We start from the raw sequence: 6000 nt of genomic DNA, 5'->3' as shown, positions 1-6000 counted from the left end.
ATTTTGGTTGTATGCGTAATAAATACAAAATAAAATATCGGAATATAAATAAGATATTTACATTAATTAGAACCAATATATATATTTCGTAGCATTGATAATAACAATGCAATTTTTTTTTTGTCAATAATTTTTCAAATGAACATGACTAACGTAATTCCTTCAAACAGTCTTGAATACTTGCGATTAACAGGAGCGGTTACTTGCAATACACTGGAAATCATAAAATTTGTATTAACAAATTTTTATCTGTGTTTAACTATTTCTGAAAGAACCTCTTAGCGCTTGAACTTTAGAGAGTGATTTCACCTTTTAAACTTGAGCTGCCACATCTAAAAAGGATACGAGTCTAACATTTTACGTTATTTTATAAACCTGCAAAGTTTTATCAAAACCAAGGTTCTGACCCATGGCTACCCTTTCCTGTTTGTAGAAAGTTTCGTTTTTATTTTATTATGACTTGAAACTGTGGTAGCGTTCAATTTCTCGGCTGAGCAGCCAGGTACGCAAGAGTCCTGTTTTGCGGCCAAGTTTCAGGACAAAAATACAAAACGAACAACAATACACAAAAGCTCCACTCCCCTTAATTCCAAAAAGCAAAAATAAACACAAAAACCGTAAAACCACGACACATAATATAGCATGGCTACGTCGTACCGTCGCGTATCGGTACTTTTTCCTAACACACTTTACTCAAATTCATTGTTTATTGTGAATTTCAAAAATGTAGCAAAAAAACACAAATCTTGGCAAAATAAACGATTTAAAATAAAAAAAGCAGCCAGCTACGCTTGTTAAGACCCGAGAGTGAAGACGACGCGTCGTCGCGAGTTCGAATCCCTCGCTCTGGGACATATTATTTGTAAAGGATGGAAAACCCAAAATCTCTCTTGAAAGTAATATACGACAGGCACAAGCATGCCTCCACTTTTGTGTGTGTGTGTTGTGTGTGTGTTGTGTCTGTCGTGTACTTTCTGCGAGTGCTTGGTATAGAGATGCTGCTTGGTAAAGCATCTTCAGGGCCCAGGGCCGACGAAACTCGTGTACTGGTCTTACCGTCCCGCCCGTGGAGATTTCAGCCGGTAAGAATCTCCGGCACTACCTTATGCCGTCCTGCGTTCTGGTGGTCGTCCCATAGGGGGCGGTGAGGTGTCTATGAAGATTTCCTCCACGTAAAAAAAAAATTTTTTTTCTTTTCTTTTTTTTAAGTGCGCGCCGGGTTTCTGGGGTGTTGGTTAGCACTTTTACCCGGTCCAGTTTTAGTTGTTTAATGCTATAATTTTCTTTGCCTGCCGTGATGTTTAACAGTTCGATGAGGGGGTCTATTATCTGGGCATCTATGTAGATTGGTGGTGGTTTCGCGTTGTGTGTTTTTGATTTTTCAGTTGGGTCTGGTTCCTTCTCTTGTGGCAGTGCGCTGAAGGAGTTTTGGAGAAGAATTTCTTGGAGCCATTGTTGCCTTTCTGTTTCTACAGCCCTCTTATCATTTGTGTTTGTTGTTATTTTTCTTTTTTTCTGGGAGTTACAACCTTCCACCTTTCATTCTGGTGTAGTAGATCGATGTTGATGTTATTCCTCTCGTCATTCATTTGTGTAGTTTCCATTTCTGTTTCCTTTATAACTGAGCAATCGTGATCTTCGTTTGTTGGTTGGTTTGGGTTTGTTATATCTACAGTTCTGTTTATAACGTATGTTTCGCCGTTGTTTGATATCCTGGCTCGACTATAGGTGTGAAAAAATTTAAGGTGTGATTCTTGAAGCTCAAATTAACTAAAGATCAAGAATAAAATATCGACAAATAGAAATTAGCTGAAATATCCCCGTGCGCGAGGTAACCCGCTTACATGAATGAAAGTACGACAGCAGCTTACCTCGTACAAGACGTAGAGAAGATGATTCGGAAATGTAAACTGTACTGCGCGACGTTTTCAAAGAAAAATCATAGATTAGACATTAAACCTGCTTACTCATTAAAATCCATAACAGCACATGGAAAACCGCCTCGTGGAATTTTACAGTAGAAATAATAAATGTCTCCTCTAATTTATTGCTTCTGTAATTAATTAATAAGTAATAGCACACATAAAGAATGTTTATGCAAATTTCATACGTACATCATAATTGTCCTGTCCCCGGATATCCGTAGAAAAACTACATACATATTAAGTATTCTTGAGGCGCTTTTAAATGTGATCGAACGATACCTTACGCAATCCTTCGAGTATAAGATCAAGCAAGTTTTTTGTTGTTTTCTTGTATCTCTATTTTTCATTTCAGTTGTATGTATGTGAATATTTTAATATGCAGTGACCGCTAATTTAATTTTAAAGTAATTTAAAGAGTAAAAAACTTCTTGTTGCTTTATTATTGCCTCATTGATATTTGAGTCCTGATTAAATTGCATTACTCGACCAAAGCCTTGATACGTCAAGGGGAAAGACAGCGGAGATAATTACCGAGTATTCAATGGCGTACACTGAACTTATTCTCAACTGCAACTCATTATTCTATTCCTTGTTTCTGTACTGGAAATGGGTATATCTTGTTGCTAGTTATAGTTGTAGAATGTCAGACTGGGCTGCGGGCCTCGGGCTCCTCTTACTCAACAGAGGCTCGACCAGCACATGAGTGGCGTGGGGAAGATGTTCCGTCGTCGATATTACATGGGATACCCCCGAATGCCTTCTGACGGGTCTCTGGCTGGAGAGTAGCTGTGGGGGTTGAGACTCTCAGTCTACCTGTATATATTCATGGATATCAGGACAGAGACAATGCCGGCGAGAAAGGCCTGCGGCATCAGGGGAATGGCACACTCTCTCCCGCCACCAAGAAGGCGCCTCAAGGGTAGAAACAACGAGATGCTCCAGGCAGTAGCCATTGTTACGGCTAGGAACTGGGATGCCTGTACAGAGGAGACAAGCGTGGACGAGGAGACGGAGAACCTTCACCGAGACATGAACGCGGCATGTGATCCGTCAATGCCGCGCTCTGTGCCATTCGGGCTCGCAGGCGGTTCCAGAGAGCCCGCAGCCGGCGGCCTCATGACGAGGAAGAAATCTCCCACTGCTACAAGACATATAGAGAGACGCGACGCATCTTATAGCGGAGGATCAAGAGCGCGAAAGCCCGATCCTGCGTCCTAGGTGGTCATAGAGGCCGACACGCCGAGGAGCATTTGGACCTCCTCAGACTTGCCCGACGTACCAGGGCATAGCGTTGAGAGGGCTGGTCCCTTCCAATGCCCGAACTAACCAAGAAACGACTTCCTCAGACAGGAGAACACGCAGGAGTGCCCCGGCAGTAATTCGAAATGAGGATTTTCCCACGTATAAAAAAAAAGGTATAGTTGTAGAATATTCTACTTGCAGAAAAGCACAGATGTCTATCGCGAACTACTCCGCTCATATGCTTCTATTAAAATATATACTATGCACGTGAATTCAAGAATTTTTACATTCGTCGTGTGGTATGAGGTATCCAGCATCGACAATTGGAGGAATTACGTATAAGAAACATCATTTGCAATTGCCATTTCCATTTATGGCCTAAACACTGTCACCACTGTCTAAATACTGTCAATTTTATTGTCGTCACGGGCAATATTATATATATATATATAATTATAATAGAAATATAATATAATAGAAATATAATTGAACGCTCAAAATATTTCTATTTTCAATTATCATCGATGCATTACTTCGTATTGAAAATTTATGAAGCATATATATGTCCATTATGAAAATAATACGGAAAGTACACATATATGATGTTACATCTTGTACCACGATACTTGGCGAACATACTTGACGCATCCCAATATTTTTAAAGTACGTTACTCAAATTCTTTACTCCAAAATTGACCACGTACATAAATTACATAATCATTAATATATTTATTACTTTGTATGATTCGTTAATCATAAAAGAGAATAACGCTTTCATAGTCGGCTCGTTTTATAAATAGGAATTTAACCCCAAATTAATGGGTTATGCACTTGGAGATTCTCCGACTACTCGATCAGCTTCGCAGTTGAACGTCGCTGATGTCACGTAAAAATTATGATAAAACAAAAAACTTGTCAATTTCCGAACAGGAAATCGAGTTCTTTATTTTTTTTCTCAATTTGTACAGTATTATTTTCGGTTCGCGATGATACAGTTTTGGTACTTGAGTCAGTTAAGAATTTTTTTTAGACTGGCTGGATGATTTTGAAGGGAGCATTTATATTCTTTTATTCGTTGGAGTGGGAGAAGTCTTTGGTCGTACTTATCATATATTTCGGAGAAGGGCTAGAGTGACCGAATGCCACCCAGGCGGCTGAGAACGGATGCTGACCGGACGGTCACACGTGATAAGGCGCTCGGAATTTTGGTTTATCATATAGCTGCTCGAATTTCACCTGTTACACTGAGATTGGTGCAATGTCCAGAGATATGCCATTTATGGCCAAACGTCTAGTCAACAAAATGAGAAATGATCCGAGAATAGATATAAAGAGACATTGGAAGGTTTGTATTTTAGGTAAAATAATGAGCTAATAACATGAAAATAATGTTAGCATTCCGTAATACATATTAGCACTGAATTTCACAATTATGTCGCCTGTTTGTGATTTCTTTCAAATCCATAATATTAGCAACATTATTGCTAGTAGCGTTGTGGTAGATATTACTATCTTTATTATGGCTGAAAATATGTCGAAATATTTTTATAGATATATGAAAATTATACATAGTTTTCATATATTCGTTGTGGAATTAAGAAACAGACAAGTATTTGATTTAAATTTTATTAAAATAATTTTAAAAATTTAGGACATTTGTTTTACGTTAGGGGATTTCCGAGTTACCAAATCAAAATTGCAAATCAAAATTGTTTAGAGCAAATACCAAATTGTACAAAATGTTTTTTGCAGTTAGTTTCATTTTTTATTTCATTGTTCAAATAATAAGGTCCCTGTTTCTATGCTTCGTAGTTGATCTCTTTATTCATCGGGCACAATGATTTTTGTACCGATATATGTGCACTTTCTTCTCCGTGGTCTATTTGACACAAATGACATTACCACACACCCATATAGTGTGTTAAACATATGACTTTCAAAAGTTTGAACATTTCTACTGTAATAAGACTCGATAAAAACGAGTTCTTTACGGTGCTAATTGTCGAAAGCACAAACGTATCACAAACTAAAAATTTATATATCTTACCAAGATACGTATTTACAAGAAAGCAAATACAAAAATATTTATCAGTTCTGATTCAGATTAAGGACTGTACATCAGAAAATTTATACAAGTACGTAGCTGGCATTTACGTGCATAACGCAAATGGTACGCTAGAGAGACAGAACTCATTAATTGTCGCGTATTGAGAGATAATACGAAAGTTGCTGTCTTCCCGCATTTGCCATTGCATGCGTTTACTTGCATATCATGTATGCGAATCTTTTCCAATAAGTGTTGAGCAGCTTGTACATTTAATTTGTAGCCATTTTGCTAGAATTGTAAAAAGTCAAAGTCTACTAGAAAGCACGCAGAATTTTGTGAAAGCAGCGCGCTTGGAAGTGCTTCAACCGTATGCAACAAACTGGTTAGCTTAGTTGGAGTTCGTCAAAGATTTTTGGAACAGTGAAAAATACTATTCAGTATATTAGCAGATACAGCTATGAAAAGATGTATACTACTGTTAATATCATATTTAACCCTTCTAGTTGTAAAATTATACAAAAATGATAAAAATTATAAAAGAAAATATAAAAAATTATAAAAATATAAAAACAGATTGTAAAATTCGACGCAATAATTGTTTTTGCGCAAATAATCGTAAGCTGTCGCATCACGTTCGTTTTCATAACATCAGCAGTCGATCACTGTTCCCCGAGTTTCGATGATTCTAGCGGTGTTTCCCCGCTGGTTTCGTCAATGTTCAACCGTTCAAAGGCTTAGAAATAATCCGAATCAGATTGTCAATAATCAACGGTAATCAACGGCAAT

This window comes from Bombus pascuorum, chromosome 16, assembly GCF_905332965.1.
Source record: "Bombus pascuorum chromosome 16, iyBomPasc1.1, whole genome shotgun sequence".
NCBI classification, from domain to species: domain Eukaryota; kingdom Metazoa; phylum Arthropoda; class Insecta; order Hymenoptera; family Apidae; genus Bombus; species Bombus pascuorum.
This window is presented reverse-complemented; position numbering follows the sequence as displayed.